Source organism: Anabrus simplex, chromosome 1, assembly GCF_040414725.1.
Source record: "Anabrus simplex isolate iqAnaSimp1 chromosome 1, ASM4041472v1, whole genome shotgun sequence".
Classification (NCBI taxonomy): Eukaryota; Metazoa; Arthropoda; class Insecta; order Orthoptera; family Tettigoniidae; genus Anabrus; species Anabrus simplex.
In genome coordinates, this window is record NC_090265.1 from 790,590,946 (window position 1) to 790,616,159 (window position 25,214).

The window sequence follows — 25,214 nt, forward strand, 5'->3', positions numbered from 1 at the left end:
AAAGTTGTACATAATATTTTCTTCTATATGATGGCTAATTTCATTTTATTTTTCAAAGTAGGAAGGGTTAGCTAGTGATAGATAGTTCATTTGCAGTACTAATGACTGGGGGGGGGGGGGGAGTATTTTGTACATATGATTAGCGTGGCTTGAGTTGTGATCTTCTACAATAATATATAAGCGTGTGTTGATTTATGATCTATAATAATATAAGCGTGTGATTTACATACTCGCGTGTGTAAATATAGTGACAAAGACAGGTGGCATTCAGCACATTTCTGTAGTTAGTGGGGCATGTTAATTATAGTCAGTGGCATGTTGCATGAATAATCCTAATCGTTAAGAAAGTTCATTGATATTATGAGGCGGATATGAACAAGTGACCAGTCACGGACATTACAGTTAATGTTTTGAGTTTTGTTCATCAATGTGTAACTTTATTTTGACAAGTTAATGATAATGTGCTGTGAGGTACGGTAATTTACATTTTTTTCTATATCCGGTACTTCATCTTGTACTTTGTTTCGACCTTAGTTTGGGATAACATTCAAACGCTAGTAGCAGATAATGAACCAATGATATTATGGAAAGAAATACTATTAAGGATATTTCAGGTAAGGAGATTAAGTGTTTCTCGATGAATGATGATATTAATCCTGGTGAGAATTGAACCAGTGGATATGTGAATTATACGTTATAAATTGTGTATTTGAAATGCCGTATGCAAAGGAACAATTGAGATTATAAACCAGGAGGCTAAGTTATGTGGAGTACGATTTGAGAGTAACATATGAGTTGCCGAGAACACGGAGTTATTAGTTGTGTTGACAGATATAATGCTTTTTTTGTTTGCTATTTGTTTTACTTCGCACCAACACAGATAGGTCTTATGGCGACGATGGGACAGGAAAGGCCTAAGAATGGGAAGGAAGCGGCCGTGGCCTTAATTAAGGTACAGCCCCAGCATTTGCCTGGTGTGAAAATGGGAAACCACGGAAAACCATCTTCAGGGCTGCCAAACCCACTATCTCCCTATTGCGAGCTTACAGCTGCGCGCTCCTGACCGCACGGCCAACTCACCCGGTGGCAGATATAATGATGTAGGCGCGGAGTAAGTAAATGTGCTCGAGTTCCCAGATAAGATTTTTCCACTGCTCTGCGTTTTGTGTTAAAGAAATAAACCCCGTTGGAAAGGGTCATCAAAGAATAGTTACAATGCCATTTATTAGTTAATTCAGATTGAACAATTAGGAAACAGCGCATAGAGATTTAAAGATTCACTATTATTTGCAAAGCTCCAATTAAAGATAGGGATTTCCAGGCCACTGTAATGTCACAATCATGAGGGTCGTTACTTCGACTCCCGACCAGGTAAATGAATATGGTATTTCCTGATCGTTATTATTGATGGATGATTTATTTTGTTGGCATACGTGATTTGTGTTTATTGTACATTTTGGCAACGCAAACTCTGATTTGTGGTTGTTATGTTTTGATTTTGGATTAATTTCATGTGGTTGTCATTGTTTGAAGCAGAGGTTCTGTCCTACTGCTGTAGACTCGGTGTAGATATAAGCTTTTGGGGAATTTATGTGTGTTGTAGGGCCCTTCACTACCAGTTTATATTTATTTAATGTAAAGAGAAACAGCTGTTTATGTATGTGTGGAGTTAAATATTTTCCTTGTAAAATCGGAATTGTAGTTCATAATATTCGCGTCAGATGTACTTATCGGTCTGGATGCGTTTCGTGTTAGGTTTTAGTAGATGAGAGTATGACGACACGAAATGAAAGAATGATTTAATGTCGGTTAAGTAATGCATGTACAGCAGAAAGATTTAATATCAATGAAACAATTCATGTATAGAAGAAATGAAGTATAATTTTTTGGATTTAATTGTCACTCAAGTGAAGATGGCGTATGTAATACCAGTCAACTATACATGTTTTTGAAAGTGTTAATAAGTAAATGATAACAAAAACTGATAGGTGTTAATTAAAAGAACGATTTAATTAAATTGACGTCGGCAGTATTTATGCTAATGAAATTGTTAAAATGAATTTGTTAAAAGATGTAATAATATTTCAATTGTTTGGTATGCATTTGTTTGGATTTGGAGTATAGTAAAGAAGAATGTTGTTTAAGGTAATAATTTATGAATGGAATTGAATTGGTTTGAAACTTAGACCGACTTACAAAATTCAATAAATGAACACATTGGTGATTGATTGGAATAAATAATTAAGTGGATTAAATCAATTTTATAAAATGAATCAAAATAGTAAGGGTTTCAGTTGACCGAGTACGTGAGTGACGAATTTGCATGTTATTGTATGTTATTCGGTTTTAATTTTTTAAAATACTGTTTGTTCGGGGCGTCGACCTAGAAAGATCTTTTACCCCTACTTGCACCATACGTGAGGAACCTGCGTGTATTTTGTAAATGGCGGAAGTGTAAAGTGTTGAATGTGAGGAAAGGAACGTTAAGGACGACACAAACACCCAGTTCCCAGGCTAGAGATATTAATCGTTTACAATAAAAACCCCTGACCCTGCCGGGAATCGAACCCGGGGACGCTGGTTGAGAGGCTGACGCGTTGCCCCCAACACCGCGAGGCCGGAATTTTAATTTATTTTAGTTTTCTACTTTGCCAAAGTTTTTTCTTCAATACATTTTTTCTTCTCTCTTATCCTTCCTGCTTAATAATTTACGATTAATTATTCTACTCGAAGATATCTCTGGGTATTACCTACTTTGGCGACCCTGGGATTTGTTTTGCCGGTGCCATATTTCAAAGGCTGGAAGGGTAGAGGGTTGAATATACAACCTGTGACAAAGTTCGGTGAATAGTCTTGTACTATCAACATAGATGAACGTGAGCTTGCATCCGGGAGATAGTAGGTTCGAATCCCACTATCGGCAGCCCTGAAAATGGTTTTCCGTGGTTTCGCATTTTCACACCAGGCAAATGCTGGGGCTGTACCTTAATTAAGGCCACGGCCGCTTCCTTCCAACTCCTAGGCCTTTCCTGTCCCATCGTCGCCATAAGACCTATCTGTGTCGGTGCGACGTAAAGCCCCTAGCAAAAAAAAAAAACATAGATGAACAATGCACGACAGTGACCTTACTGTCCTTCGAAAGAGTCCCCTCCCATAAGTATGCACTGCTGAGATCGGCGATACATGTCCTGGAAGCTTTGCAAGAAGGCTTCCTTTGGGATGGTGTTCAAAAGCCTCGTCACGTTTTGTTGGATGTCAGGAATATCGTCAAATCTCCTTCCTTTCAAAGCGAATTTGATGCGTGACTTTTCGGCTCCGACCTTTTGCTTCCATGATTTGCCGTTTCGTTTCAGGGTCGTACCTAAGATACGAGGTTTCATCTTCAGTGACAATACAGTTCAAGAAATTTGGTGTCGCATCCGCCGTTTCGGCAAAATCCTGTGAAGCCTCTAAATGTGCCTGCTTCTGATCGTCAGTCAAATGACGTGGCACAAGACGAGAACACGTATCCTCTTACCTATCTTCTGGGTAACGATTCACGGTTAATCTGCAATTCATCCGCTATCATGCGCACAGTTAATCGCCGATCGCTCGTGATTAATGTCCTCACCTTCTCAGTGTTTTCGTTACTGACGGCGGTCGCCGGTCTTTCGCTACGGGGGTTGTCAGAAACACTTCCCCGGCCTCCTCGAAAACGGGCGAATCACTCGTACACACACTTCAAGGACAGTGCTTGATCTTCATAAACGCGTACCAGCATCGCATGCGTTTCTTTCGGTGTCTTGCCAAGCTCAAAACAAAACTGTACATTGATCTTTTGGTCGTTCATGTTCCTGTTCGCAGTTCAGAACCAACGCACTAGACACGCACTGTGTCAAACTGGTCTTACACGGCACACGCACGATGCTCAACTGAACAACGTTGGGAGCATGTGGTCAAAACCTGCTGCTACGCAGGTGCAGCGTTGTGTGTTGCCAGTGTTGTCAGATCGACCGTTCTGACTTCATTCACCGAACTTCATTGTCACAGGTTGTATTAATTTGTCTTCGTTGTCGTAGTATTGTAAGTATGCATTGCCGCTGGGGTATCTCCCCATTGCAATTTGTTTGTTAATACTAGTCTAATAATAATAATAATAATACGAATAAGAATAGAGCTTGCAACCGGAAGATAGTGGGCAGCCCTGAAGATAATTTTCCGTGGTTTCCCATTTTCATACCAGGAAAATGCTGTGGCTGTACCTTATTTAAGGTCACGGTGGCTTCCTTTCCACTACTAGGTAGGCCTTTCCTATCCCATCGTCGCCATAAGACCTATCTGTGTCGGTGCGACGAAAAGAAGATTTTAAAATAATAACAATAATAACATCATACATACATACGTCCTCATTATAGACCGTTATACATTTCAGCGTTCAGTCTGCAAGCCTCTGTGAATTTTCTAAATGTCGCCACAATTCTCTATTTGCAACTAGTGCTGTGGCCTCGTTAATCGTTAGAAACTGATTCTAACCTTCGTCGTGTTGGTCTCCCTCTACTTATCTTATCCTCCACAACAGAGTCCATTATTCTCCTAGGTAACCTATTCTGCTCCATTCGCTTCACATGACCCAACCACCGAACCCTGTTTATACGTACAGCTTCATCCATCGAGTTCATTCCTAACTTAGACTTTATCTCCTCATTCCGAGTACCCTCCTACCATTGTTCCGTCCTGTTTGTACCAGCAATCATTCTCGCAACTTTCATGTCTGTTTGTTACTTCTAGCTTATGAATAAGATATCCTGAGTCCACCCAGCTTTCACCCCCGTAAACTAAAGTTGATCCGAAAACAGACTGATGTAATGATACTTTCGTCCGGGAGCTGATCTCCTTCTTACATAATACTGTTGATCCCAACTGCGAGCTCACCGTATTAGCTATTAAAATAATAATAATAATAATAATAATAATAATAATAATAATAATAATAATAATAATAATAATAATAATAATCAGCTAAAAGTAAGAACTGTTTTGCAAAAGTTGGACGCATGGCTAGCAAAACCACTATTCCTATTTAGTTAGACTAGAGAATGTATTAGAAGCATCGAACTTTCGGCTGACTGCAGGACAAATGTTCCCCGAAACAGGTTTTATGTTGGCTATACAAGACCAAGTCATTCCAACGAGAAGCTACCTGGAAAACGAGGTGAGAGACCCAACAGTCATGAGACTCATGAGGGACTCGTGCCGATATGGCTGCCAAACGCAAGAAACCATCCATCATGTTATTTCTGGATGTTCACACTTCTCAGGAAGGGAGTATATAGGGAACGCCACGACTCGGCTGCCAATATTTTACACCAAGAACTTGCTATTAAATACAGACTGGTTGATGAAAGACTTCCATATTTTAAGTACTGCCCTCAAACTGTACTCGAAAATGACGTGATCAAAATCTACCGGGACCGAACAGTTATCACGGATAAGACGACTACCCACAACAGACCGGGTATAGTGGTGTTAGAGAAGGGAACACAACGTGCCGCTCTGATCGACATAGCTGTCCCGAACATCGGGAACCTCCATGAAAAGTATACTGAGACAATCAACAAGTACACACCACTGGCGGATCACATTCAAAGACCATGACACCAGTAGCAGCGGCTGGGAATTAAAAGTGGCGGGGGGGGGGGACAAAATTACGGACAACAAAAAGTACCCGGGTTAGTGCGGTATGGCGGGCGGGGTGGGGGTAGGGGGGTATATGCATGTAAATTGGAAGAAAAGCTACAAAGTGGTACATTTTTTATGCTCTCTGGTGAATTTCCACAGAGAGGTAAAGGTTTTATCAATTTAAGTGTGGTAATACTAGTTTTTAAGATCTTGATTTAATACTAGACTACCGAATAAAACTTTCACCAAAGGAACCATATACATATGTATTACAATTAAATAGAATTACGGCGTGATTATAGAATTAAAAATTATTTAGTATTTGACTACACACAAAGAAACTAACAGACAATAAAGAGACTGTCAGACGGATGAATGCGCGCGACAATCGGCGAATCATACCTCAGTGTCCTTGTTTTCATTGCACACGCAACGTCTCCTCTACTTAATGAGGCGCTATGCAAATCGGTTAGCCGCGACGAACGACATTTTGTACGTATTTCCGCTAATAATTGAAGAAAATAAACTAAAGAGCTAGCTGATAAGATAACGGGGCTCGTACAATTTTTTTTTTAATAATTCCAATAATTCCTAGTTTCAGCCGGCTAAAATGGAATAAAAAATTAATGTTTTGTCCACAAAGTCGGGGGGGGGGGGGGGGGGGCTCCCTCGCCCCCGTTATTCGCCGCTACTGCATGGCACTATGAAGAGGTGATAATGTACTAATCATCCTTTCGAGTACACTTGCTATACCTAAAACTATCGTGGAAAGAATGAAGAAGTTGGATGTCAACTCCAACATCTACAAAACCATGCAGAAGGTAGTGGTCATTGCCACGACTGGAATTGTTCGAAAATTTATGGGTTCAAATTCTGTGTAAAAATGTAGTGTAAATGAAGGTTTATTGTGCATTGATTTTCTAAAATCTGTAAAATTGCTTGAATTTCTTACCATGCAAATGTGCAAAATAAATAAATAAATAAATAAATAAATAAATAAATAAATAAATAAATAAATAAATAAATAAATAAATAAATAAATAAATAAATAAATAAATAAATAAATATTAATAGAATTGTCTATTCCTCTCGTAGAATTTTTCAAGATGCACAGTAGAAGTCTGGTTGACAGGCACCCTGTGACATGAAACCGCATTGGTTTTCACGGATGTAACAGGCGATTCTTCTTCTTCTTCTTCTCCAGTTCCACGCTAAAAATAAAGCTAATCCAGTTAATGAAAACCATGATTTATCGGCCGGCGCCGCGCCGGGGAGCGTTGCCAGCGCCCCCTATCAGCCCCCACGTACACCAGCGCGTGGACCAGCCGGAGCGCGGCAGAAGGCAGGAGGGACTCTCCGTAGGAGGATCGTTGTTGACGAGTCTGCCGAGCTCTGAACACGCACGCAGTACGCGCCTAGCAAGGTAAGACTGTTTCTCCTCTATCTCTTTCACAGGATAATGTACATTGGTGTGGTTCTCGTTTGAAGCAAAGCATGAGTAATCTACTGTATCTTAACGAAATGTGTATTCTCGGAAAACAAAGAGTCCACCGTAAAACATCTTGTTTGTTTGTTCTGGACATGATACGAATTGAACAACTTTTTGACATAATAACCACTCGATTTTGTGAAATGGAGTAGTCCTCAATTCGTACTGTTTCCCTGTCCGAGTGTTTTCTACTTTTCTTGACCGCTTCCATCAAGTAAAGGCTTTCCAGGGATGGGACAGATTAGAATTTGAAAGGAGACTGCAATCGCAACATTTACCTGGAACTGTGGCTATATCATGAAAGACACAGTATACATCTGTCTTGACGCAGGTCGTAGCAAAATGTAGCTTCCACTGAAGTGCTGACAAAGTGCATGACTAGTGCATGAAATGTGCTGCAATAGCACTTTCTGGTCTACCTCTCTCCTTTTGGAGCCACCGTCCCGAAATCATTAAGAGCGGAGTTCCTCAAGGCAGAATTATTGGACCCTTATATTTTCTTGTATACATGATATGAGTAAAGAATTGGAATCGAAAGTAAGGATTTTTGCGAATGATGTTTTACTGTACAGAGTAATAAATAAGTTACAAGACTGTGAACAGCTGCAAAGACCTCGACAACATTGTGAGTGGACAGCAGGCAATGGTATGATGATAAACGGGGTTAAAAGTCAGGTTGCGAGTTTCACAAGTAGGAAAAGTCCTCTCAGTTTTAATTACTGCGTTGATGGGGTGAAAGGTCCTTATGAAGATCACTGTAGGTACCTAGGTGTTAATATAAAGACATATCTTCACTGGGGGTAATGTCCGACTCGCTGGCTGAATGGTCAGCGTACTGGCCTTCGGTTCTGAGGGTCCCGGGTTCGATTCCCGGCCGGGTCGGGGATTTTAACCTTAATTGGTTAATTTCAGTGGCTCTGGGACTGGGTATTTGTGCTGTCCCCAACATCCCTGCAACTCACACACCGCACATAACACTATCCTCCACCACACTAACACGCAGTTACCTACACATGGCAGATGCCGCCCAACCTCATCGGAAGGTCTGCCTTACAGGGGCTGTACCCGGCTAGAAATAGCCACACGAAATCATTATATTATTGAGGTAATGACATAAATGGGATTGTAAATAAAGGGTACAGTCTCTGCACATGGTTATGAGGGTATTTAGGGGTTGCAGTAAACGAGAGGGAATATAAGACCCCAACTAGAGTATGGTTCCAGTGCAGGGGAATTACTTGATTCGAGAACTGGAAAAATCCAAAGAAAATCAGCTCGATTTCCGACAAAAGACTGGCTCCATGGCTAAATGGTTAGCGTGCTGGCCTTTGGTCGTAGGGGTCCCGGGTTCGATTCCCGACAGGGTTGGGAATTTTAACCATCATTAGTTAATTTCGCTGGCATGGTGGCTGAATGCATGTGTCGTCTTGATCATCATTTCATCCTCATCTCGACGCGCAGATCGCCTACGGGTAGTCAAATCAAAAGACCTGCACATGGCGAGCCGAACCTGTCCTCTGACACTCCCGGGACTAAAAGCCATTCGCCATTTCATTTCATTTCCGACAAAAGGGTAGTGTTACGAATATGCTGCAAAGTTTAGGCGTGGAATGACATTAGTAGGCGAATAATTTTGAGTGGTGTTTTTAAAAATACGATAAATCACAATATTAAGATAAAGTTGGAGTTCAAGAGGACAAATAGGGGGCAAATATTCGTTTATAGGAAGAGGAGTTAGGCATTGGAATAATTTAGCAAGGGAGATGTTCATTAAATTTCCAAACTCTTTGCAATGATTTAAGAAAATTCTAGGAAAACAACAGATAGGAAATCTACCACCTGGGCGACTGCCATAAACGCAGATCAGTGGTGACTGATTGATTTATTTTTGCGGTTCTAATAAAGAATCCAACCCGCCTCCGGGATGATAGGATAGAAAACCACGGGATAGTATCTGGCATTATTCTGCTTCCTAATGGAACTGTACAAAGAAGAGTTGAGCATGTTAAGCCAAAAAACAAAGGTATTTATTTATTTATTTGTTTATTTATTTATTTATTTACTTTCCTAGTACACGGTAATTACGAAGCATGGTGTTGGAACATATTTAGTTATGAATGTCCCTATATAAAATAATACATTTCCTGTACACCCCTCCAGGCTTGCGCTATCTGGTAACGTCCTGGACTTGCGCTCGTAACAGCTGTTCCTCATGCACGCAGGGCTGTCAGTCATCTCGTGGTCTTGACATGCCTGACATAGACCAAAACCAACGCGAAATTGTTTAACACACTTTGAAAAAGATAAGAGTGTTTTGAGTGATTTTATTTCATTAGGTAAGTTGCGAGATTTCTTCTTGAAATGTTTAGCACCAGGCCGTATATTTTGAAATTGGAGTATGATGTGCTAATATTGGGCCAGGGTCGCAATGAGTGTTGTTGAATTTTTGACTGTAGACTTACTTTGAGATTATGGTGAGAGAGATTATTTAATATTTTAAACATATAGATATGGTGGCCTGGTCGTTAAGGCATCAAGTCTATAAATGATCTGACACCGGGGTTCGAGTCCCGTTGATCGAAAAAAGTGTCACCATCAGAATGTTGGCTGGCAAGCTAGGAGAGGTGGTGGTATACAATTCTTCATCACTAGATTGTATGAAAAAAGCCTGGATTAAAGTCCAAAGCTCTCCTCAGTGTTCACATGGAGTGAGGGGATATGAACTGTTGATGGTGATTCGTCCGTCAGATGGAGACGTTAAGGTTTGAGCAGACCACTTGATGTATTCGACAGGAGTAGGCTATATGCCGGTACCGAGTTTCTTCTTCTTTCTTTCTGAATCTATTTACCCTCCAGGGTTGGTTTTTCTCTCGGACTCGGCGAGAAATCCCTTCTCTACCGCCTCGAGGGCAGTATTCTGGAGCGCGAGACTTTGAGTTGAGAGGATACAACTGTGTAGGAGGACCAGTATCTCGCGCAGGCGGCCTCATCTGCTATGCTGAACAGGGGCCTTGTTGGGAGGGGGGAGGGGAAGATGGGAAGGCAGAGGCAAGGAGGCGGCCGTGGCCTTAAGTTAGGTACCATCCCGGCATTTGCCTGGAGAAGTGGGAAACCGCGGAAAACCACTTCGAGGATGGCTGAGGTGGGAATCAAACCATCCTTTACTCAGCTGACCTCCCGAGAATGAGTGGACCCCGTTACAGTCCTCTTACCACTTTTCAAATTTCGTGGCAGAGCCAGGAATCGAATCCGATCCTCCAGGGCTGGCAGCTAATCATACTAACCAGTACACCACGGAGGTGGAGCAACTTCTTTTTCTATGTGAGCAATTTTTGAAGTATTGTTATCGTATTTCTTCTTTAAAATTTAACTTGCGTTCTGTATTAACCTTTATGTTCTAAGGATTCATTGTCCTCTTCTTTATCGGCTTTGTTCCTGTTCTCTGGTCTTTGTAATGACCGTAATTTTCATTTTTAAAAGATGATATTCTAGTCAATAGTGTTCTGTAACCTTTGTACCAAAGACTTTATCTTTTTTAAATAAGTATTGCCTTAAAATCAACTTTTCTGCTAGATTAATTTGCTAATTCGTATTATCCCCTTTTGTTTATACCATCCTCGGATTCCTTAGGATAAATCCCATTATGCTTGGTAAATATTGGCTATAGAATAGTTTCAACTGCCTAAACTGCTGTCTAGTTTACTGGCGTAATTTAATGTGGCATCATTTAGTGGCATTTCTGCCATTGATTACTGTTTGACAGATTATTTGGTATTTTCTATAACATGCACTTCAGATCAAGCTAACTTATAACATACTCTTACTACGACGATTCATCTCACTTCATACCCGACTCCGTAATGAAACGGGGCAAGGGCTGAACATACCGATAGAGCGGAAGATCACTTGCCAGCCATAGTAGCAGGGTGCTCTGATAATCATATCACTAGAGTTCAAACATCCGAGGACGAGTGAGTTGGATTACAGTTTCTGTTCATTTTTACCATACGAAGGTCTTGGCGCCATTACCAACACTCTTGGTACTGCCACCCTGCATTGTCTACATTACTACTGGTTAAACTGTACACAATCACCAATGTTCCTGAGACACAAGAACTGTGTGTGTCTGTCTTCTGTTGCTCGTCCTGTAAAGGGCACTTGCATACTTACGTTATTCACTGATAACAAGATTGAGATTTCTTTGATCATGATCACCGTGTTCTGAAGAGTGTAGACTTGGGTTGTAGTGGTGTATTTTACTTGTTTTTTCTTTGTTTCTTTCTTTCTTAGTCCGTTCACCCTCCGGGGTTGGTTTTTCCCTCGAACTCAGTGAGAGCAGTGTCCTCCAGGACAGTTTGAGACTTGGGGTCTGGCGATACAACTGGGAAGGAGGACCAGTATCTCACCCAGGCGGCCTCACTTGCTATGCTGAACAGGGGCCTTGTGGGGGGATGGGAAGATCGGAAGGGATAGACAAGGAAATGGCCGTGGCCTTAAGTTAGGTAGGTGCCATCCCGGCATTTGCTTGGAAGAGAAGTGGGAAATCACGGAAAACCATTTCGAGAATGGCTGAGGTGGGAACGAAATCCCCTCTACTCAGCTGACCTCCCGAAGCTGATTGAAACCCGTTCTAGTCCTCGTACCACTTTTTCAAATTTCGTGGGAGAGCCGGGAATCGAACTCGGTCTCCGGTATTGGCTACTAGTCACACTAATCACTACACCACAGATGCGGAGAGATGTGCATTCTTGCGAGACACAACCTTGCGATCACAAGCCATAAGACATTGACATTCAGTTTTATTTTATTTCACTGTTAATCTGCCAGGATACCTACAGTTTTATGCAACTGTTAATCGTATGATCCTAAGCTGAAAGATGTGCAGTTCTGCGTGATTGTTAATCTCGTGATCACAAGATACAAGACGTACTGTTTTAAATGACTGTTAATCCTATAATCGTAAATAGAGCCTGCATTCTTACATAATTTAATTACACAATCCATTCCTTTACTTGCAGACAACTTAAAATGTGAGTGAATTGTGGTTCTGATATGGTTATATCTGTGTTTCATTTTACATATTCTTAGTAATATTACACATTGTTACATATTATGTGAAGAATATAACATTTTTGTACACATCTAGGTATTAATTCAAAAATTAAAATTCGTGTCAGCTCATTTAATTTTCAGATTAGAATAAAATAATGGGCGAATTTTATCTCATATAGAATATATTAAATCCCTAAAGTTGGCTTTAAAATTCCTTTAAAATCGTGATTTCTGACCCTTTGTGTACCTCCGTGGCTCAGGCGGCAGCGCGTCGGCCTCTCACCACTGGGTTCCGTGGTTCAAATCTCGGTCACTCCATTTGAGATTTGTGCCGGACAATGCGGAGGAGGGAGGGGTTTTTCTCCAAGTACTCCGGTTTTCCCTGTCACTTTTCATTCCATCAGCGCTCTCCAATATCATTTCATTTCATGTGTCAGTCATTACTCATTGCCCCAGAGGAGTGCGACAGGCTTCGGCAGCCGGCACAATTCCTATCCTCGCCGCAACCTTCATTCCATCCCTGAAGGTTTTCATTTCTGATCTTTTGTGAAGTACAGCAGGTCGGCGTGCCTCAACTACATACAGCAGCGCTAATACTTTCTCAGTGTCTGGGGTGGCTAGGTGCCTCTCAATGGTCAGAGTTTCTCCAGACTACATGCAGTCTTGAAACGAAACCTAGGTTATTTAAGCTCTATCTGTTTGTAAGATCATTGGAGGCGAGCAAAAAGAACCTCTGAAAGATATTTCACCCAGCTAGTTCTACCTCCTGCAATGTTGACGGGCCTTCTCAGCCTACAAGAGAATTTTATCGGATCAGAGCCAAAACATCACAATGGAAAACATAGAGAAATACTTGTGACACACTGCGCATCACGATTAAGAAATTGCCGTATTTTTGTGATACTCTCAATAGGGGTACAAAGGTCCGACTCGTTGACTGAATGGTCAGCGTTGAGGCCTGCGGTTCAAAGGGTCCCGGGTTGGATTCCCGGCCGGGTCATGGATTTTAATTGTTTTTGATTAATTCTTCCGACTCGGGGACTGGGTGTTTGTGTTTGTTCCAACACTTCCCTCTCTTTACATTCAGACAACACACTACACTACCAGTCACCACATAAACACGCAATAGTGATTACATCCTTCCATATAAGGTTGGCGGCAGGAAGGGCATCCGACCGTAAAACAGGGCCAAATCAACATGTGCGACACAGTTCGCACCCGCGACCCCACAGTTGTGGGAAAAGCGGTAGAAGAAGAAGAAGAAGAAGAAGAAGAAGAAGAAGAAGAAGAAGAAGAAGAAGAAGAAGAAGAATAGGGGTGTACAGACATTCTAAATTAACTTTGTTTAGTAACATTTATTTGTTTCATTTTCAGATCATGAGGGCAACAGGGAACTAGCTACAACAATACACGGCGTAATATACGAGGGGGTACCCAAACATAACCGGAATAACATTGCCGTGAGCGAAGCTTGTGTAGTGCATATTTCTGCCGCTAGGCGTGTATAGCGCAACTCACTGCCAATTCAGTGCCACTTGTGTTGTCGACCTGGCTTGTTCTGTTCATCTGCAGTGATTGTTTTTGCTAGAGCTGTCTTGTTCTTGTTCCGTTTTTTATGATGGCAAGTTTAAGTGAACAACATGCAGACCTTTTATTAGGAAGTTTTAAGAAGATTGCGCAACAGTGTTCGTAAAAAAAAAAAAGAACAACCCGATTTGTTGCAGACAGTAGACTGATCTGTGTTGGCAGTTTTTGGCTAAAAATGGCACGGTTCCGCTGCCCCATGCCTGACCTGGCTTCGTGCGACTTTTTCTTATTTCCACGCATGAAAAGGGGCATGAAAGGACACCGATTTGACGACATAGAACAGATCAAGGAAACAACGAGGGAGGAGCTGTCAGCCATTTCTAAAGATGTCTACAAAGAATATATTTCGAACAGTGGAAACACCGGTGGGACAAATGTGTTAGTTGTATTTTGAAGAGGATAAGGTTGTTTTGTAAAAAAAAAAAAAAATGAAAATATTTGGCTTTTAAAAAATAAATCCGGTTTTTTTAGGTACCCCTCGTACTCCACAATTTACAGTGCATTTCAATTATTTTGATTATGCCTTTATTTATATTGCATGTAATACTGTCAAAATTAGAAAACAGTAGGTGTAAATTATCTAAAGCAACAACGATGAGTGCATTATTTAATTCCATATTTCACTAATTCTTCTTCTTCTTTTGCTACCACTTTTTCTCACACATGCGGGGTCGCGGTTGCAAACCGCGTAGCACATGTGGATTTGGTCCTGTTTTACGGCCGGATGCTCTTCCTGACGTCAACCTTATATGGAGGGATGTAACCACTCTTGCGTGTTTCTGTGGTGGTTGGTAGTGTGCTGTGTTGTCTAAATATGATGAGGAGAGTGTTGGCACGGACATATACATCCAGGCCCTAAGCCAGAAGAATTAATCAGAACCGATTAAAATCCCCGACCCGGGAATCCCCGGGAATCGAACCCGGAACCCCCTAAACCGAAGGCCAGTACGCTGACCATTCAGCCAACGAGTCGGACTGCATATTTCACTGATATTTACTGATTTTATGCACATGTTTCGCACTTTGATATTGCATAAAGATCTGGGCCTTACTTATAAGTAGAGCCCGGATTTCCATGCACTATCAAATCTCAAAATATGCATGCATTCATGCACTATCATATGGCAAAACATGCGCAATAAACTGAAAAATATGCACTATGATATGGCAAAACATGCGCAATAAACGGGAAAATATGCACTATGATATGGCAAAACATGCGCAATAAACTTGAAAATATGCACTATGATATGGCAAAACAAGCGCAATAAACTGGAAAATATGCATTATCATTCGGCAAAACATGCGCAATAAACTGGAAAATATGCACTATGATATGGCAAAACATGCGCAATAAACTGGAAAATATGCATTATCATATGGCAAAACATGCGCAATAAACTGGAAAATATGCACTATGATATGGCGAAACATGCGCAATAAACTGGAAAATATGCACTATCAAAAATCACTTCCGTTTGATCATTGTACAGCAATTACCGTAATTTCTCTAAATTATCTTGATTTAAGCTCATCCGTTCATCTGTCAGCATATTTGAACACAAAAAATGTCCTCTACATCATAAAGAACTGGCAAGTGCATACTTAAATGAAGATATTTGGAACAAAGTGAGGTCAAATTATACGTCTTTTGCATTTTCACCATAATGCGTCTATTATAAGTTTGACGAATCTAAAGTCAGGATTTGAACAGATCACTTTGTTCATTTAATAATGCACAATTTAAGGTTCAATTTATAGCAAAACATAACTTATTCCTAAGAATTACAGAGATCGATTCGGGGCCTTCCGGCTTACGACAATGTTTACTCAAGCGACAGATAAGAAAGTGCTTGTTTAATTGGATTATAAGACAGGCATCTGCCGCATGTACTAACTTTGGCTGTCACATAGGATGCAAGGAATACATTCCCTCCGTCTTTCAACAATAGACATACTGTATAACATGGAAAAAGGTCTCAAATTCTGCAAACAACATACATAAATGGCACTATCATGCAAGTTAACATTATAATATATGCGTCAAAGTCAGGAGAAAAGTCGTATTATGCAATATTAAACGTCCAAACATTAGCTGTTAAATCGAAAATCTTCAAAATATGCATTAAGCATGATTCTCCTATAAAAACCAAAACATGTAAACATGCAGGGAAAAAGAACGGATTTTTGGAATCGTTAAGCCATAAAACGAATATCTACAAAGTTTGGCAAGTGTAACCAGCTTATTTAAAAACATGCATTTGAATGGAAATCCGGGCTCTACTTATAAGGCACATACTACACGTTCAGAGAATGGACAATACTTATTAAATGAAAGGATGTGTGTGGAGAGCGATGAAGGGGTAATGGTGGAGATTTTTAAACCAGCACACATCCTTACCTTTCTACACTTTGATTGAATAGCATTAACGATCTTACGAATGGACCACGTGCATGTACATTGTGATAATATTTACAATTCTCGTACAAGCGGTACTTAGTGCGACCCTGAAGTAATTACGTACACAGAGTTACAAGTTATCACACATGCAGACAGAACCGTGACGCTTATCAACTATTCACTTGGAGGAACATTGACCTTAGCAAGTGATAGCACTTTCATAATCATCTTCTCTGTTTATACTTTCCAAAGATACAGTACATCAGAGGCCCATTTATGCCTTGTTGCATTGTCGGCGCCTTTATATTTATTCAAGAAAGAGAATAAGGTATTGACTAAACGAAGTTTGAATGTATCGAATAGAACCAAAATGTTTCCGCAATGACAGAATTTTATATAGATGATGACGATTATTATTATAATTGTTTGTTTGTCCAAACCTTGTCCCGTTTCTGTACGGGGTCGGGTATGAGGTGAGACGAATCTGTCGTGGCGGGTTTTTGTGACCAGATGCCCTTCGTGACATCAACCTCATCAGAGGAGTTAATGAAATGAATGACGTGGTATATAACAGTAGGACGGGAGAGGGTGAAACCCGGTGCCGGCACATAGCCTACTCCTGTCGGATAACACATAGGGGCACAAGGGTTAACGTCCCCATACGACGGACGAATCACCATCAACTGCATCATATGCCATCACTTCATATGAGTACTGCAGAGAGGTTTGGAATTTAATCTGGACTTTTGGCAATCTAGTGATTAGAAGTTGTATACCACCACCTCCCTTACCCTGCCGGCCAACATTCTCATGGTGAAACTTTTTTCGACCAACGGGACTCGAACCGGCTAACCATGGTCCCAGACCGTTTAGACTTCAACGCCTTAATGATCATAGACACCGTGCAGGTTATTAATTCTTCTTCTTCTTCTTATACTGTATTGATGTGTTTTCACTCAGGGACAACAAGCATGTGATCATGAGATGACCAATAGTAATAACAAATAATATTGTATGAATAACTTATGTCTAAAATTTAGGACTGCGTAGCAACATAAATCCGATCAGATTTTACGATAACAGAAAGTACATACAGTTATCACTTATTTTTATTATTTGAAAGGATCAATTACTTCCCAAAAGCCTCCATGGCTCAGGCGGAAGCGCGCCGGCCTCTCACCACTGCGTTCCGTGGTTCAAATCCCGGTCACTGCATGTGAGATTTGTGCTGGACAAAGGAAAGGCGAACAGGTTTTTTTCCGGGTACTCCGGTTTTCCCTGTCGTCTTTCATTCCAGCGACATTCTCCAATATCATTTCATTTCATCTATTGGTCATTAATCATTGCCTCAGAGGAGTGCGACAGGCTTTGGCAGCCGGCACAATTCCCATCCTCGCCGCTGGATGGGGCTTCATTCATTCCATTCCTGACGCGGTCCAATGACTGGAAACAGGCTGCGGATTTTCATTTTCAGTTACTTCCCAGACAATCTGGGCTGTCACAAGGGCAAAATTGCACGCGAATCAAAATAATCTAAAACTTAAACGCACAAAAATACCTCTAAAGCTACAAAATAGTTCGTAAATAAACTGAGCAAGCTGCTGCGCTGTTTGGGTCATGTAACTGTCAGCTCGAATTTGGGAGATAGTGGGTTAGAACCAACAGTCCATGGTTTCCTATTTTCACACCAGACAAATACTGGGGCTGTACCTTAATTAACCCGCGAGTGGTCGCACGTGAGACTTTCTCTCACATTAAACTTCACATAAAAAATATATTTTCCACAATTTTGCGGGGAGTAGAGTGAAGTTAATTACTGAAATGAGATGCAAAGCCTGCGTTATACATTTTAGATTTAAAAAAAAAATGATTAGCCGTATATTGCAGAAACAAATTACTACTTAATGGAAATTAGTCATTAGTTCAGTCACACGTGAATACGTAATATTCACAAGAGTGCCGGGCTGAATGGCTCAGACGGTTAAGGCGCTGGCTGTCTGAGCCGATGTTGGCAGATTTGATCGTGGCTCAGTTCTGTGGTAGTGAAGGTGCTCAGATACATCAGCTGTAGATTTACTGGTATGTAGAAAGAACTCCTGTGGGTCAAAATTCCGTAAAATGTAGTTATTGGGTCCTAAAACCAATAACATTGTTATTAACGTAGAACTTTCTGACAGTCACAATACGAATGCAAGAATAAAGTACAATAGGTCTTCTCTCTAACATTTGAGTTAGCTGGAGTTTGTAACAGCGCTTATTACCCAGCATCCTTCCTCGACTCATAATTTTTGAAGACTCATTTATGAGCAACTGCAAATGGAGAACGTTTCGCGCGCGACTTAAGTCAAATACTAACGCCTAGAACAGGAGAAAGTTTTCCTCTCGACTTTAACGTAACACCAACGCCACTGGTCGCGCGCACAGGGCTCACGAACTCGTACGAATCTTTGTTCCGATTAGAGGAGGGGCTGCCTTACTCACGACAGTTAATAATTCAGCTAGAAGAGGGAAGAGTCACCTCCCTTGCATCACTGAGAAGTAAACTCACAATACAAAAGTAATGTGAGAGACAATCTCATATATAGCGACCACTCGCTGGTTAACGCAACGGCCGCTTCATCCCCACTCCTAGCCCTTTCCTACACCATCCTCGACATAAAACCTGCCTGTGTCGGTGCAACATAAAACAAATTTTAAAAGAAAAAGTAAATTATCAATCGACATCACGATAAAGAAATCTATAAAAAATCTCTTCTCACATAATTAGCAGGTAATACAAATCCTAAGAGTAAACGTTCAAAAAGTACCCGGGCAGTATATGGAGCAATTTTATATCAAGACATAGTATTCGACCTATTTATACCGAACGCTATCCCACATATTTTCACTGGGATTCAAGTCAGGTGATTTTGCAGGCCAATCCAGATGCAATAGGGTGGGAGAGTGTTCATAAAACCAGTCACATATGCATCCAGCCCGATGAACTGTGCTGTTGTCATCTTGAAAAATCGGGATATCAATAGCATACTCATCATGCAGATGTTCACTGAAAGGCAACACTGATCATCCAGAATGTTTAAATAAGCATGCTGGTTCATGTTAGTGGTCACCTCAGTGATCAGGCCCAATCCATGATACGAAAAACATCACAGATCCACCTCCAGTTTGAGCTTGACCTTGCATACATCCAGGACGAAATGCTTCATTTGGCCTTCGCTGCACTCGACGACGTGTGTCATTGGAATACACCCAAAAATCTTGATTCGTCAGACCACACTACGTTCCGCCAGTCGCTACTGTCCACGTTCGATGATTTCTAGCCCATTGAAGACACGCAGCTTTGTGTGCCTGTGAGAGCAGTGGCCTCTTGCGAGGTGACCGACTCCAAATGTTCACTGCATGCAGTTGCAATGTTCTCTCGCTAACAGTTTGGGATGGGCCTTAATTCACTGACTACAGCAATTCTTGTCGGGTCTGGAAGCGACTTTGATTCACAAGACTTGAAACGCGTCTCCGGTCCCTCTCAGTAACGACCTTTTTCCGACCGCAATTCTGACGCCGTGTTTCGTGGCCACGTGTAGTACACCACTGATTGTAGACACGTTGAACAGTCCGCTGTGAAACACCAACAAATCCAGCAACTTCACACATCATATGACCATAAGCACAGCCAAACACGATTGTCCCTTTTTCCACTCTGTCACATCCTTACACCTACCCTTGCTGACGTACAATGTCCACTTGAAACATCAATGTCTCACTGATCGCTACTGCCTTATGATCACGTAGAGGCAGTGCGCGTGCGGTTGAGCACAGGACTCTTTCGCCGCGCATTCTGTACAGGCTTAACGATCCATCTGTGCGTTTGCACTACGGCGACTATTTTTTGGTCCGGTCAGCTTATGTATATATGTGTACTTTGAGGACATTTTCTCCTCCTACCCGGGAGTAATTATAGAAATATGAATTTTATGTGGTGAAGAACAATTAATAATAGGAATCTTTTGGCATTCCATTCACTTAATTTAAGCAAAATTAATATGAATGTGACGTGATATTAACTTTTCATCGTCAATTTGGATGTAATTTCGTCTGTGCTCGCCTTGTTCACATCTGGTGACATGACATGGCATCTATTACATGGATATCAATTTGTTACTCTGTCAGAAGTCTTCATTATAGACTGCATGGTGTAATGTGACTATAAATAATGAGGCCATTAAAGTACCGCACAAGATTGGCTCTTGTTTGTCTGGTCACGAAATATGATACCGTTGACGGAGTAACACTAGCTATGCTTTTTTGTTGTCGCTTAATAGTTTTACTAAATTGTGATAATTCTCTCTCTTTGTGTTACCCTTCTCGTCTGTCGCCGAGGTATTTAGTTCACTAGTCTGTAGTTGGTCAAACCATAGAAAACGGGAGAATGAAAGGGGCTATGGGAAACGGGAGAGTAACGGAAGCGATGGAAGGCGGGAGAATAAACGGGACTGTGTAGGCAGAGAAATGAAAGAGGTCATCTAAAGCAGGAAAATAAGAAAGACCATGCAAGGCAGAAGAAGAATGCCTTCCCAGGCCTTTTCAAAGTTACATCTACAGCACCAGATGATCCAAGAGGGGTCGGACAGGACAAATGACCGAGAATCGCTTGCTCACAGTGAGTGAAAGCAATGCCAGATTCTGATGGACACAATGGATCAAAAGTTACTATCTGCGTCTCACGAGAAGTCGCGGCAGCTTGTAGGTACGCCATCAGTAACACCTACTACATACTCTATAGTTCCGTTTCTATGTATTGGTCGTGCGGTTAGGGTCACGCAGCTGTGAGCTTGCATCCAGGGGATAGTGGGTTCGAACTCCACTGTCGGCAGCTCTGAAGATGGTTTTCCGTTTCCCATTTTCACACCAGGTTGTACCTTAATTAAGGCCACGGCCGACTCCTTCCCACTCCTAGGCCTTTCCTATCCCATCGTCGCGATAAGACCTATATGTGTCGGTGCGACGTAAAGCAAATAGCAAATATATATATATCATTTTTTTTGAGTTTCAACTTGACAGTAAACGGAAGTCAGACATTGATGCCAAATTGTTACGAGTATAAACAGCTGATTCCCAACACATAACACAAACGGATCAATTATTCAAAATGCATAACTCACATATGGTCGAACAGATAAAACGCGAGAAAATGAAATTAAATTTCTACTCACCATCTAGAAGAGCTCGCGTTGCTGATAGATTCAATTTCTCCTAAGGAAGGAAAATCATCCTAAAAAGGGAATACATCGGTCGTTTCTGAGACACTATCGGCATAATTATCGTCTGTTGAGGTTTCACTCTCCTGGCTATTACATTCACCACGCAAACTGATACTAGTTTTTTTTTTGTTTCACAAGGTGCACGAGTTGCCCCCCCCCCCTTCTTTATGTTATCGCGAACCGAAATATTATGCACCTTCAACCGATCAATCAACTCATTTCTATCCGCCAGTGTTGGTGCTTTGTCAAGAATGACCGAGTGAACTGCCAGAGACCGTGGAAAGAACTGAGCACAGTACAATACAAAGCTGATACCGCGTAGTTATAGTAAACAACAGATCAACAACACTGGTAGCCGGAACAAGAGTCTAACGCGCTCTATCGGAGTGATCGGCTGGCTATGTTTGGCTGTTTATTAATTCACTTAGCCTCGGCCAAAAGGCAGCGCTCAAATGTCAAGTCGAAACTCATGAGAAGTAAGCTACAAACATTCGTCGTGACAGACAATGAGAACTCTCCGAAACAGATGCATGTTCACTATTAACTTGTTCATATGCTATCTCACTCCTCATTTTCCTAGTACGCCTCTTCAGTGACGCCTGGGCCACATGAGACGGCGGAGCTGTTGAGGTCCAAACTAGCCTATGCGCTGAGCACTCACCATACATACATACATACATACATACATACATACATACATACATACATACATACATACATACATACATACATACATACATACAGTAAATGTGTAACTAAAGCACAGTTACACTACTACTTTGAAGCTTCAGAACAGAACCTCATTTAGCAAGAGTAACCGTGGACGGAACGGATGTTTATTGTCAGGTCTTGAGACTTGAGATGGGCGCCTGCGTGGCAGACATGTTTACCCCTCGCAACCACGCGACTTCTCGTCAGACGACCATAGCAGTTGTGAGCCTCTCGGGAAAAATGTTTCCTCTTTAAAAGAATTGACTGGGTGAGATTAAAATGGAAATAATCCACTTTTTGATCAAATTAAACGGAGGCAGCTATTATGTAGCTTATACGCAGTCACAACAAAAAGTGGAAAGAAAGAAAAGAATCAATGGATTTCTACGGCATTGTTGGAGGTTGAAGTTGAGAGTGAGTTTTAAAAGACTTAGCTTGTAACCAATTTGCTTTTGTAGCGCTAGGAGAATATGATAAAATTATCATAGAGTCAAAACAAGATAGCCCCTTTATTTTGTGTTCATAGAGTACTAAAATAATTCTCACCTTAATTACCTTAATTAAGGCCACGACCGCTTCCTTCCCACTCCTAGCCCTTTCCTGTCCCATCGTCGCCATAAGACCTATCTGTGTCGGTGCGACGTAAAGCAACTAGCAGGGTGTGAAAATAGGAAACCACGGAAAACCATCTTCAGGGCTGCCGACAGTGTGGTTCGAACCAACTATCTCCCGATTACTGGATACTGGCCGCACTTAAGCGACTGCAGCTACCGAGCTCGGTATCTGTAGTCGACTCGTTTGTCTTGATGATGGCGGTGATTATTATAAGGAACGATAATACAAAGGCCATCCGGAAAGTGGTACCCGTTTGCGCAATAAAGACACAGGAGTAAATATTAACAAATATACACATTTTTATCGGAAAGAGCGTATTTTACACTACTTCTCCACATAATCTCCAAGCAAATTTAGACATTTGTCATAACGTGCGACGAGTTCTTTTATTCCAGCGTCATAGTCCTCCGCCGCCAGCGTATTGAGATACGTAGTCACGGCTCGTTTAAGTTCTTCATCGCTGTCAAATCTTTTTCCCTCCAGAAAGCCTTTAAACATCGTAAAGAGATGAAAATCCGAAGGGGCCAAGTCCGGGCTATATGGGGGATGGTCGAAGGTTTCCCACTTGAATTGCTGCAAAAGTTGTTGTGTCATCGCAGCTACATGAGGCCTGGCATTGTCATGAAGGAGAATGTCGCCTGTAGACAATAGACCTCGCAGTCGATTTTGTATTGCCCGCCGTAGTTTCTTTAATGTTTCACAATACGCATTAGCATTAATTGTGTCTCCACGGGCCATAAAATCAATGAGCAGTACACCTGGGCGATCCCAGAAAACGGTTGCCATGAGTTTCCTGGTGGACAGAACGGTCTTGAATTTCTTTGGTTTGGTTGGTGAATGAGCATGATGCCACTCCATTGACTGTCGTTTACACTCAGGTGAAGCATAACAAACCCATGTTTCGTCCCCAGTAATGATGCGAGTCAGGAAAGATTCTCCTTAATCGGAATAACGTCCAGAAACGTCAGTGTTGCAGCCATACGCTTGGTTTTGTGTTCCTCTGTAAGCATGCGAGGGACCCACCGTGCACAGATTTTTGAATAATGCAGATGATCTTTGACAATTTCATGAACAATTGTTCGAGACACATTAGGAAAATGTTCACAGAGTTCATCAATTGTGACGCGCCGATCGTTCCTCACGCATTCGTCTACCGCGCTCAGCAGTTGGTCTGTAATGACTAGAGCCCGGAATTTAGGCATTTATTTTTCGTTAAAATAGGCAGGCAAGAAGGCACTTCAAATACTGAAAATAGACAGTACTGTAATTAAACTAGGCATTTATTAGGAATGAAAGCAAAGAGGAATCTCACTCATTATTAATGAAAATGTGTATTTTAAATACTCATTCATTTCTTTATTATCAATGTATCACATAATTAGCGTACTTACTCGTACTTTCCTTGGTTACAAGCAACAACAAGGTGCTTTTTCAAAGTATCAACTCTCATAGATAGATGTTTCTCAGAAAGAATGATTTTCATCATGGAAAAGGAACGTTCTACTTCCACTGAAGTGATTGGCGCACATTTGAAACAGGCTATTTCGGAAGGACACATGACAGTTAAAACAGAATTTTCACCTTTCAGAACATCACGAATGTTCTTCATTTTCTCAATGTCCACATTAGCACTTAGAACTCGTTTACACTTTTCATTAACACTGCTTCCTTTTTCTGGTGTTTGCAGCAGTTGATTTACTGCATCTTCGAAGATCACCATAGATGATACCAGCGAATCATCTCTTTTCACCAACTTCAAGATTGCTTTCGGTATCACACTATAATATGCTGTTATAAATGCCAGATCATAGCTGAGCTCTTCATGGTCCATCAACATTTTTACCTCGCGAACTGAAGCAACTTCGTCTACTGATACGGCATGAAGTACCTCACGTATTTTGTCCAAATTGTGCTGCAATATATGACATATGACTGCTGAGATCCAGGTTCCCCATCTGGTGAGAATTGGCTGTGGAGGTAAAGGGAGCTCTGGTGCCACGTCCTTGAAAACCTGGATTCGAGAGGGTGAATTTAGGAAGATTTTCTTGGTATTCGAAACTAACTTATCCACGCGAGGATACACACTTCTTATCTCTTCAGCAATTCTGTGCAGTCCATGGGCTAGACATGTGAAGTGGAGCATTTTAGGAAAGAACTTTCAAGGCTGTAGCTGCTCTTTTTCACGAAAGGTGCCGCATCTGTGACAAAAAGTAGGACATTATCATGCCGTATTCCGGCCAGAGAAACATTAATGAATTTGTGAACAACTATGCCACTGTGGAACCATTTGCTGTCTCCATCTCATCCGTCGTCAAAAGAAATACTGATGATTGGTCAGTTTGCTTTGCTTCCATAGTTCCAATGATGACGTTGGCCATGTAACGTCCCATTGCACCCGTAGATTCATCAATGGAGATCCAGATCTTATTTTCCTCAACTCTGC

The 25,214-nt window shown here is 41.4% G+C and overlaps 1 protein-coding gene across 2 annotated transcripts in view; it reads left to right on the forward strand.

Moving 5' to 3' along the window:
• Window positions 1-6,965: 6,965 nt before the first annotated feature.
• Window positions 6,966-25,214, forward strand: part of LOC136857530 (putative leucine-rich repeat-containing protein DDB_G0290503) — a 356,474-nt gene continuing 338,225 nt past the window's right edge. The window contains exon 1 of one of the 2 annotated variants that reach the window (XM_067136258.2): window positions 6,966-7,081. The gene's annotated coding sequence lies outside the window, so the exon portion shown is untranslated. The remainder of the gene's footprint in view (window positions 7,082-25,214) is intronic. The other variant, XM_068225224.1, reaches the window with a different exon arrangement.